Raw genomic sequence first — 12938 nt, forward strand, 5'->3', positions numbered from 1 at the left:
ACAGGGTCAGAATGGAGAGGGGTTATTTTCTCCCCTCATAACTCGCAGGTTACTGGGACCTTGCTGATCGGATGTCAACCCCAACCACTTGGCTTACGGACCAGGGGAGGGAGAGAGAGAGGGAGGGAGGGAGAAAGAGAAATTGGAATTGTCCCCGCAGTGTCCATTTGTAAGGCCCCTGCACTTCTGGACAAAAATCACGATGAATATCGTATAATTTGAATATACACTGATATCATCCGCAGGCCCCCTTTGACAGACACAGTACCAGTCAAAGTTTGGACACACCTACTCACTCAAGGGTTTTCTTTGTTTTTAGTATTTTCTACATTGTAGAATAATAGTAAAGACATCAAAACTATGAAATAACACATATGGAATCATTTAGTAACCAAAAAAGTGTTAAACAAATCAAAATATATTTTATATTTGATTGGATGGGCTATTTAGACATGGGCTGTGTACAGCTGCAGCAATTGGTAAGCTGCTCAGGTAGCTGATGTTTAAAGTTAGTGAGGGAGATATAAGTCTCCAACTTCAGCGAAGTATTGGCATTCTCTCAACCAGCTTCATGAGGTAGTCACCTGGATGCATTTCAATTAACAGGTGTTCCTTGTTAAAAGTTAATTTGTGGAATTTATTTCATTCTTTATGCATTTGAGCCAATCAGTTGGGTTGTGACAAGGTAGGGATGGTATACACAAGGTAGCCCTATTTGGTAACATACCAAGTCAATATTATGGCAAGAACAGCTCAAATAAGCAAAGAGTGACGACAGTCCATCATTACTTTAAGACATGAAGGTCAGTCAATCCGGAAAATGTTCAAAGTTTCTTCAACTGCAGTCGTAAAAACCATCAAGCGCTATGATGTAACTGGCTCTCATGAGGACCGCCACAGAACAGGAAGACCCAGAGTTACCTCTGCTGCAGAATAAGTTCATTAGAGTTACCAGCCTCAGAAATTGCAGCCCAAATAAATACTTCACAGAGTTCAAGTAACAAGACACATCTCAACATCAACTGTTCAGAGGAGACTGCATGAATCAGGCCTTCATGGTCGAATTGATGCAAAGAAACCACTACTAAAGGACACCAATAACAAGAAGAGACTTGCATGGACCAAGAAACACGAGCAATAGACATTAGACCGGTGGAAATCTTTCCTTTGGTGGAGGTGTGATGGTGCTTTGCTGGTGACACTGTCTGTGATTTATTTAGAATTCAAGGCACACTTAACCAGCATGACTACCACAGCATTCTGCAGTGATATGCCATCCCATCTGGTTTGCGCTTAGTGGGACTATCATTTGTTTTTCAACAGGACAATGACCCAACACATCTCCAGGCTGCACTCAATACCATCTACTGTATCTTGCCTATGCCGCTCTGTACCATCACTCATTCATATATCTTTATGTACATATTCTTTATCCCCTTACACTTGTGTCTATAAGGTAGTAGTTTTAGAATTGTTAGCTAGATTAGTTGTTGGTTATTACTGCATTGTCGGAACTAGAAGCACAAGCATTTCGCTACACTCGCATTAACATCTGCTAACCATGTGTATGTGACAAATAACATTTGATTTGATTTGATTTGAGGCTGTGTAAGGGCTATTTGACCAAGAAGGAGAGTGACGGAGTGCTGCATCAGATCAAATCAAATCAAATTGATTTATATAGCCCTTCGTACATCAGCTGATATCTCAAAGTGATGTACAGAAACCCAGCCTAAAACCCCAAACAGCAAGCAATGCAGGTGTAGAAGCACGGTGGCTAGGAAAAACTCCCTAGAAAGGCCAAAACCTAGGAAGAAACCTAGAGAGGAACCAGGCTATGTGGGGTGGCCAGTCCTCTTCTGGCTGTGCTGGGTGGAGATTATAACAGAACATGGCCAAGACGTTCAAATGTTCATAAATTATCAGCATGGTCAAATAATAATAATCACAGGCAGAATAGTTGAAACTGGAGCAGCAGCACGGCCATGTGGACTGGGCACAGCAAGGAGTCATCATGTCAGGTAGTCCTGAGGCATGGTCCTAGGGCTCAGGTCCTCCGAGAGAGAGAAAGAAATAGAGAAAGAGAAAATTAGAGAGAGCATACTTAAATTCACACAGGACACCGGATAGGACAGGAGAAGTACTCCAGATATAACAAACTGACCCTAGCCCCCCGACACAAACTACCGCAGCATAAATACTGGAGACTGAGACAGGAGGGGTCAGATGACCTGGCCTCTGCAATCAACTGACCTCAACCCAATTGAGATGGTTCAGGATGAAAAGGAAAAGCAGCCAACAAGTGCTCAGCATATGTGGGAACTCCTTCAAGACTGTTGGAAAAGCATTCAAGGTGAAGCTGGTTTAGAGAATGCCAAGAGTTTGCAAAGCTGTCATCAAGGCAAAGTGTGGCTACTTTGAAGAATCTCAAATATAAAATATATTTTGATTTGTTTAACACTTTTTTGGTCACTACTTGTATATAATTTCATGTGTTATTTCATAGTTTTGATGTCTTCACAATTATTCTACAATGTAGAAAATATACAAAAATGAAGAAAAACCCTTGAATAATTAGTTGCGTCCAAAGTTTTGACTGGTACTGTACATATAATTTATAGAAATTTAACCCTAACCAACACTCACCCATGCTGGGGTCAAATATTCACATCATCAGCATTCTCAGCATTATCGAACACCTTTAAGTGCACATGACAGCCATATGCAGCAGACACACACACACACACACACACACACACACACACACACACACACACACACACACACACACACACACACACACACATGCACAGAGAGACCTGGTTGCTAAGCAGTACTCTACTGAGCAGCATTTTGAGAGTGATGCCATACATTTTCCAATTCTAAAATGTCCAAAGTGCAGTAAGACTATGTAATCATTTTACAAATCATATTTGCACTTCTCCAGAAACAGCATGGTGAATCTTTATAATAAGTTTTGCTTCTAATCAAATGAAAATAAAAACAATCAATCTGTTATTTAATCGCTTCTCTAGTCATGCACATGTAGGCCTAAATGCACAGCAAAATCAATGGTGAACATTTAACTCTGAAAGTGTAAAACGTACTCGAAGTTCAGTCAACAACTCTTTTCAGTGGTATTTGCATAGCTCTACTGTAGTGTAACACTTTATTTGGAGTAAACTGGACACACTTTGCATAGTGCTGAAGCTGTTACAAATTCTTAGTGTAAGGAATGAACACCTATAGTGTTACAGTATGCCATTTTGGGTTGTTGTTTTAACACTGTATTTTGTAAAGCCTCATTTGCATATCTCCCAGGGTGCCTTTTCTTTTTGAGTATATTGTAGAGTTAACACCCTGTAGTGACAGAGACATGGTTGTTGAATCATTTCATTTTAAAGGTGTGTTCCTAGGTTCATTTTATGAATGAAAATGTAGCTCTATGACAATACATTGCAGATACATTGCAGATATGATAAGGCCTTAAATCTTGGCCTAGTTAATGGCCTAGTTTTACCCAAACAAAGTGGTATTAGTAAACTCCTGGTTTACAGGCCACATCAGGCCTGCAAGTTACACTAAACTGGCTTGCAAAGGTGTAATTCCTACCCACAACCTGCATTCAGGGTTAGGAAACTTAATAAAAAAGCACGATCTAAAACATTTAATCCGTAACAATAATTTCAGTAATCAAATTGATTTATATAGCCCTTCGTACATCAGCTGATATCTCAAAGTGATGTACAGAAACCCAGCCTAAAACCCCAAACAGCAAGCAATGCAGGTGTAGAAGCACGGTGGCTAGGAAAAACTCCCTAGAAAGGCCAAAACCTAGGAAGAAACCTAGAGAGGAACCAGGCTATGTGGGGTGGCCAGTCCTCTTCTGGCTGTGCTGGGTGGAGATTATAACAGACGTTCAAATGTTCATAAATTATCAGCATGGTCAAATAATAATAATCACAGGCAGAATAGTTGAAACTGGAGCAGCAGCACGGCCATGTGGACTGGGCACAGCAAGGAGTCATCATGTCAGGTAGTCCTGAGGCATGGTCCTAGGGCTCAGGTCCTCCGAGAGAGAGAAAGAAATAGAGAAAGAGAAAATTAGAGAGAGCATACTTAAATTCACACAGGACACCGGATAGGACAGGAGAAGTACTCCAGATATAACAAACTGACCCTAGCCCCCCGACACAAACTACCGCAGCATAAATACTGGAGACTGAGACAGGAGGGGTCAGATGACCTGGCCTCTGCAATCAACTGACCTCAACCCAATTGAGATGGTTCAGGATGAAAAGGAAAAGCAGCCAACAAGTGCTCAGCATATGTGGGAACTCCTTCAAGACTGTTGGAAAAGCATTCCAGGTGAAGCTGGTTTAGAGAATGCCAAGAGTTTGCAAAGCTGTCATCAAGGCAAAGTGTGGCTACTTTGAAGAATCTCAAATATAAAATATATTTTGATTTGTTTAACACTTTTTTGGTCACTACTTGTATATAATTTCATGTGTTATTTCATAGTTTTGATGTCTTCACAATTATTCTACAATGTAGAAAATATACAAAAATGAAGAAAAACCCTTGAATAATTAGTTGCGTCCAAAGTTTTGACTGGTACTGTACATATAATTTATAGAAATTTAACCCTAACCAACACTCACCCATGCTGGGGTCAAATATTCACATCATCAGCATTCTCAGCATTATCGAACACCTTTAAGTGCACATGACAGCCATATGCAGCAGACACACACACACACACACACACACACACACACACACACACACACACACACACACACACACACACACACACACACACACACACACACACACACACACATGCACAGAGAGACCTGGTTGCTAAGCAGTACTCTACTGAGCAGCATTTTGAGAGTGATGCCATACATTTTCCAATTCTAAAATGTCCAAAGTGCAGTAAGACTATGTAATCATTTTACAAATCATATTTGCACTTCTCCAGAAACAGCATGGTGAATCTTTATAATAAGTTTTGCTTCTAATCAAATGAAAATAAAAACAATCAATCTGTTATTTAATCGCTTCTCTAGTCATGCACATGTAGACCTAAATGCACAGCAAAATCAATGGTGAACATTTAACTCTGAAAGTGTAAAACGTACTCGAAGTTCAGTCAACAACTCTTTTCAGTGGTATTTGCATAGCTCTACTGTAGTGTAACACTTTATTTGCAGTAAACTGGACACACTTTGCATAGTGCTGAAGCTGTTACAAATTCTTAGTGTATGGAATGAACACCTATAGTGTTACAGTATGCCATTTTGGGTTGTTGTTTTAACACTGTATTTTGTAAAGCCTCATTTGCATATCTCCCAGGGTGCCTTTTCTTTTTGAGTATATTGTAGAGTCACTCTGTCACTCTGTAGTGACAGAGACATGGTTGTTGAATCATTTCATTTTAAAGGTGTGTTCCTAGGTTCATTTTATGAATGAAAATGTAGCTCTATGACAATACATTGCAGATACATTGCAGATATGATAAGGCCTTAAATCTTGGCCTAGTTAATGGCCTAGTTTTACCCAAACAAAGTGGTATTAGTAAACTCCTGGTTTACAGGCCACATCAGGCCTGCAAGTTACACTAAACTGGCTTGCAAAGGTGTAATTCCTACCCACAACCTGCATTCAGGGTTAGGAAACTTAATAAAAAAGCACGATCTAAAACATTTAATCCATAACAATAATTTCAGTAACGTGTGCAATACTTCTACCCAACTGATTGAATTAGTTTAGAAAAATGTATGTTATTTATCTTTGTGTGGAATAAGATTAGCCAATAAATCAATGTACATGCAAAAACACAGTTACTTAAAAACAATCCATAAAATAATCAACCTGCAGTAGAGCATGTTGGGAAATATGATAATGATGGGTGTGGTTTTGTTGCGACTGTTTTACTCTCCACAGTGTAAAAAGATAACTCTGGTTATTAACGGCAATACTGGGGGTTATTTTACACCAGTGAGTGTTAATTTCACTCTTAAATAGTGAATTTAACTCCTGAAATGTGACATTGGCCAATTTGTTTTGTGTTTTTATGCATAAAATTCAGATTTCTATACAAAATACTAGGCTCCTGTCAATTGTATCATTGCCTATGTGAGAGGCAGAGTCTCAAATCTGATATGGCATTATAGGAGGACTGAATAGTGAGGAGCGTGTGTTTGGTAATATTATGAAAGGCACTCTGAAAAATGGGGATGATAGCCTACTTGAACAAGCGAAATGCAGCTACTGTATGTGAATTGTGAATAATGAAAAAGCATGAGGGCGAAAATGTCAGAAACATTTCAAAGCACTCTCAGTAGACCATTTAAAACCACTTTATTCATAGCCTACTTTTGGGTAATGGACAGGATAAAAAGACACACCTATGTGAAGCTGCTAAACCAGCTTTGACTAAGGGGAGGGTAGGCTGTGCTTGGTTTTAATAAAATGTAACTAAATTGAGGGGGAAACCAATACTTTTTAGACACAGCAGGGGTTGAAACTGTAGAACCCAGTTCCTACATTTGAATATAAAAAGGGATTTTTTCAAACAAAACGATGCTACATTTTATCTCTGGGACCCTCAGGATGACAAATCAGAGCAAGATTACTGAATGAAAGTACATTATTTACCTTCAGAGGTGAATGTATCAAACAAGTTGCCGGGATAAAAGGTTTTTGTTGTCGTGCACTATCCTCAAACAATAGCATGGTATTTTTTCACTGTGATAGCTACTGTAAATTGGACAGTGCAGTTAGGTTAGAAAGGATATAACATGCCTGCCCATATAAGACATGATTTTTCACTTAACCAGGCAACTCAGTTAAGAACAGATTATTCTTTACAATGACGGCCTACCCTGGCCGACGCTGGGCCAATTGTGTGCCGCCCAATCATGGCCGGATGTGATGCAGCCTGGACTCGAAGCAGGAACTGTAATGACGCCTCTTGGACTGAGATACAGTGCCTTAGAACGCTGCACCACTCAGGAACCCATGGCTATATCCTGGGAAATGTGCTTGTTACTTACAACGTCATGCTAATCACATTAGCTCAACCATCCGGGGGGGGACACACACACACACACACCGGTTCCATAGAAGATTTTCAAGCTAAACGAAGAGGGCACAACTAATGCAACTAATTATTTAATGCCTTTTATTATTAATTCAATATTGAAATTGTGTCAGTGGGGAGATTAGGAGAAGTACATTGCATTCGGAAAATATTCAGATCCCTTGACTTTTTTTCACATTTTGTTACGATACAGCATTATTCTACAATGTATATATATATTTTTTAATCATCATCATTCTACACACAATACCCCAGAATGACTAAGCAAAAACAGGTTTTAAGAAACAAATATCACATTTACAACTATTCAGACCCTTTACTCAGTACTTTGTTGAAGCACCTTTGGCATCACTTAGAGCCTTGAGTCTGCTAGGATATGACTCTACAAGCTTGGCACGCCTTTATGTGAGGAGTTTCTCCCATTCTTCTCTGCAGATCCTCTCAAGCTGTGTCAGGTTGGATGGGGAGCATCACTGCACAGCTATTTTCCGTTCTCTCCAGAGATGTTAGACCGGGTTCAAGTCTGGGCTCTGGCTGAGCAACTCAAGGACATTCAGAGACTTGTCCCGAAGCCACTCCTACCACTCTTGGCTGTGTGTTTAGGGTCGTTGTCCTGTTGGAAGGTGAACCTGCGGTCCCAGTCTGAGGTCCTGAGCACTTTGGAGCAGGTTTTTATCAAGTATCTCTATGTACTTTACTCTGTTGATTTTTCCCCCGATGCTGACTAGTCTCCCAGTCCCTTCTGCTGAAAAACATGCTGCCGCCAAACTGAGTAATCGGGGGAGACGGGCAGGTGTCAGGGAGGTGACCAAGAACCCAATGGTCATTCTGACAGAGCTCTAGTTCCTCTGTGGAGATGTAAGAACCTTCCAGAAGGACAACCATCTTTGCAGCACTCCACCAATCAGGTCTTTATGGTAGAGTGGCCAGATAGATCACTCCTCAGTAAACGGCACATGACAGCCCACTTGGAGTTTGCCAAAAGGCACCTAAAGGACTCTCAGACCATGAGAAACTAGATTCTCTGGTCTGATGCAACCAAGATTGAACTCTTTGGCCTGAATGCCAAGCGTCACGTCTGGAGGAAACCTGGCACCATCCTTACAGATAAGCATGGTAGGGACGTTTGGCCGGGCGGCCAGCTCTAGAAAGAGTCTTGGTGGTTCCAAACTTATTCCATTTAAGAATGATGGAGGCCACTGTGTTGTTGGGGACCTTCAATGCTTCAGAAATTATTTGGTACCATTCCCCAGATCTGTGCCTCCACACAATCCTGTCTCGAAGCTCTACGGACGATTCCTTGGACCTCATGGATTGATTTTTGCTCTGACATGCAATGTCAACTGTGGGACCTTATATAGACAGATGTGTGGCTTTCCAAATCATGTCCAATGAATTGAATATACCACAGGTGGACTGCAATCAAGTTGTAGAAACATCTCAAGGATGATCATGGAAACAGGATGCACCTGATCTCAATTTACAGTCTCATAGCAAAGGGTCTGAATATTTCTGTAAATAAGTTTTGAAAATAGGTGGCAATCATTTTGACCCCTATCTTTTTTAGATTATTTGTATTACTTGTTAAACAAAACCTCTTTCTCTGAGCAATTGTGTGAAAAAGTATTTGAAGCCAGGTCTGACATGAATACAACATCAAAAGGCCTACTCCATTCAGATCAAAGCTGTAGCATGGTTATAAAATGGCCGTCACCATGGAGAAGCCCTCTATACTGGCTAGCAATCTTCAGGCCCCTCCTTTGGCCAGGGGCCTGGACCACGGCCGAGGCTGGGCTGAGGAGGATTAGTATCTCTGTGATGATGAGGAGTGTGTTGATGTAGACTTAGCAGGGGTCCATGGGAGGAAGGGGGGGTAAGATGTTAACATGTGATGTCTCATCCAGTAAGCTCTGCTGGGTGGTGTGTGTGTGTGTGTGTGTGTGTGTGTGTGTGTGTGTGTGTGTGTGTGTGTGTGTGTGTGTGTGTGTGTGTGTGTGTGTGTGTGTGTGTGATGAGAAGTCCCTCCCGGGGATGTGGGTCAAATCGGAGGACACGTGCCAGCGGGTTGCCAGCAGCTCCTTCATTCCCCGTTTACCTGGGCCACCTCCTAGCTGACACAGTAGGAGGCCAATGTGTTTCTCTCTCCTGAGCTAATGTGCCTGAAAAAGGGCCATGTTTATTATTAATCATCCATCTAAACCACCAGCTCTCACCTGCATGAAACAAACAATTCTAAAAAATCTAACGGCAATAAAGCATGCTGGGGAATATGATAATGATCGGCATGGTTTTGGTTCAACTCTGGTTATTAACACCATCACTGGGGTTCTTTTACACCAATGAATGTTAATTGAATACTTACAATTAATTGTACTTACAACCCTATACTTACAACCCTAGAAATGTTACACTGAGAAATCACCACCACACTCTTAGAAAAAGGGTTCCAAAAGGGTTCTTAGGCTGTCCCCATAGAAGAACCGCTTTGGGTTCCGTGTAGAACCCTCTGTGAAAGGGGTTCTACATGGAACCCAAAAGGGTTCTACCTGGAATCAAAAGGGGCTCTTCAAAGGGTTCTCCTATGGAGACAGCCGAAGAACCCTTTTAGGTTCTAGATAACTCCTTTTTTTCTAAGAGTGCAGGTAACACTGACCAATTTGCTGTTAGCTGTTGTCAAATACACGTGGGTATGAAAAGGCGATTCTCTTCCTCAGTATTATGCAGCGATTCGTACTACATGCTGTCAGTGGTGTAAAGTACTTAGGTAAAAATACTTTAAAGTACTACTTAAGTAGTTTTTTGGGGTCTTTGTACTTTACATTACTATTTATATTTTTGGCAACTTTTACTCTTACTTCACTAATTTCCTAAAGAAAATCATTTACTTTTTACTCCATAAGTTTTCCCTGACACCCAAAAGTACTCGTTACATTTTGACAGGAAAATGGTCCAATTCACACACTTATCAAGAGAACATCCCTGGTCATCCCTGTTGCCTCTGATCTGGCAGACTCAATGTCTGAGTGTTGTAGTGTGCCCTTTGCTATCCGTCAATAAGAAAAAAACGATGACGATGACGTGTGATATGTTCTTTCTCTGTCATGTCTAAATGCCATGTGTCAAATGATGTACTGGGAGCAAATCTACCTCCCAAATGGCACCCTATTCCCTATATAGTGCACTACTGTTGACCATAGCAGTACACTACAATATATAGGGAATAGGGTGTCATTTGGGATACAGAGAGTGTGTTGTAGACATGACATTCCCAGCATGTTGTTTCTAGAAGGCTTTTACATTTTTTTTATCCCTCTCGTGTGTTGTTGTTTGGTTTTATTCTTTAAGGCTATTTCTAATGATTCAATTGGAACACTGTCAATGCTGAAGTGACTTCTCAGACTTGGAGTTTGTTGCTCCTGTTTTCCAGTAGTGGGACTGTACTACAGTAGCCACCAGGGCTTTTAAACCAGGATGTGTTCCCACTTTGACAGCGGCAAGATTTGATCTACAAGCCCTTACTCAATGCAATGTTGATTGAGTGGCTCCAGTAAGAAAACCAGATATGCCAGATAAGTGACCAAGAAGTGAAATAATTGTTCTCCTTGTCAATTTAAAGTTTCTTTTGGGCATAATTCTGTGAAAGTGTACATCTTGAGAATAAGCACACTTGATTTTTGGAGTCATTCTCTGTTACCTTTCAATATCAAAGCAAACACCTAAGGCCTTCTATTTAATGTAAAATGTTCCGCCTACCTAAAACTCTGGTTAAACTGCATTAACAAGGTTCGGATTTGATTACTCTGCTATAAATGTACACTTCAATAGGTCCATTTTATATCATTAAGCCAGCAAATGAATAGGCCTATACGTCTACACACAATATAGAGATCAGAAGGGTATACTACATAGCAGGATGAAGGGGTTAGCCAGCTAACCTGCCTGTATATTCTGAAACAACTTTTTAGTCTTCAGAAAAGTAAGCTTGAAATGGGTATGGCCTAATTTACTGAACAACCAAAATCTATACTGAACAAAAATATGAACGCAACATGTAAAGTGTTGGTCCCATGTTTCATGAGCTGAAATAAAAGAGCCCAGGAATGTTTCATACGTACAGTACAAAAAGTTTGTCTCTCATATTCTGTTCACAAATTTGTTTACATCTCTGTTAATGAGCATTTCTCCTTTGCCAAGATAATCCATCCACATGACAGGTGTGGCATATGAAGCTGATTAAACAGCACAATCATTACACAGGTGCACCTTGTGTTGGGGGCAATAACAGGCCACTCTAAAATGTGCAGTTTTGTCACACAACACAATGCCACAGATGTCTCTTGGCATGCTGACTGCAGGAATGTCCACCAGAGCTGTTGGCAGATAATTTAATGTTATTTTCTCTAATTTCTCAACGTCGCCTCACAACCGCAGACCACGTGTAACCACACCAGTCCAGGACCTCCACATCCGGCTTCTTCTCCTGAGACCAGCCACACGGACAGCTGATAAAGCCCTTTTGTGGGGAAAAACTCATTCTGATTGGCTGGGCCTGGCTCCCCAGTGGGTGGGCCTGGCTCCCAAATGGGTGGGCCTATGGTTGAGCCCATGCCCAGTCATGTGGAATCCATAGATTAGGGCCTAATGAATTCATTTCAATTGACTGATTTCTTTATATGAACTGTTACTCAGTAAAATCATTGAAATTGTTGCGTTTAGCTTTCTTAAATGAACCAGAAAATCGACTTTTAGTTCTGGTTGTTTATCAAAGTTAGCTGGCTAACTCATTGATCCTTCTTTGTAGTATACCCCTCAGACCTGATCTCACTGCAACTAGGCAGGAAAAAGTCATTAGAAGCAGAAGATTTCTGATAATACAACAGTAGAATAAAAGATGGCACCAGTATCCCATCTGTCTCAGAGAGCAGACTTAGGCTTAGATTGTCTGCATGTTAGAACCAACGGGGTAGTCGGCAGCTCCAGACGTCAAGCCATTCTGGCAGTGGAGGCTCACCATAAGAAGCATTTTGCCTCTACACTGAGGAGAGCACACAGAGTACACAGGACAGAACAAGCCTTCTGAAGCGTCACAGTCAGACATTAGGATTCATCACAAGAGGCAGTCCTTTGGTTCTCACTGAACTCCGTCTGCTGTGCTAAGACAAGGAGAGGAGAGCTGCAGCTAGCCAACTTACACTACTACAACACGGCTGGGAGGAGGCCTGCTTTCTCTCACTGACAGCCGTTTCTATTGCAATTCGCAGCTCAAGATTTGCAGCTGTTCGAAGAGCTTCTTTGTAGAAGAGGCAGCCAGCGAGGAGCGAGTGTTCGTTTCTTCAGGAATAACTCATGAACATGGGGACATGTAAAATCATGTGAAATCATGATGTTTCTTCAGGAATAACTCATGAACAGTCAAAGAGCACTCTGCTAGTGGCAACCTTTCCCAATGGCTCTACAATGAAAAGCTAATACAAACGCTAATACAGACATCAGACGCATAGCATAGATGCCGTATAGTAAAAGTCAAATGAATATAACTTGACATTGATCTTGCAGCCTTATTGAACTACCTGCAATATAGCTAAGACAGGCGGGCATTAGATATTACATATGCAGCATGTGTCAGTTCGAGTCTTACTCAGGCACGCAATACAGCATCAGCTGTTCAACTCAAGAGCATGTCAAGGGCACAAATGAATTGCCTGGGTTTTCACCTAGCTTTAGTTCAAAAGTGACATTAAAAGTGTAAGTAAATAACAGGTACTAAATGTAAAGACAGTTGTCCTTTTTCCACCTCTAAGTCATCCAGACAGTCACCCACTTAATCTCA

This window comes from Oncorhynchus kisutch, linkage group LG7 (assembly GCF_002021735.2).
Source record: "Oncorhynchus kisutch isolate 150728-3 linkage group LG7, Okis_V2, whole genome shotgun sequence".
Classification (NCBI taxonomy): domain Eukaryota; kingdom Metazoa; phylum Chordata; class Actinopteri; order Salmoniformes; family Salmonidae; genus Oncorhynchus; species Oncorhynchus kisutch.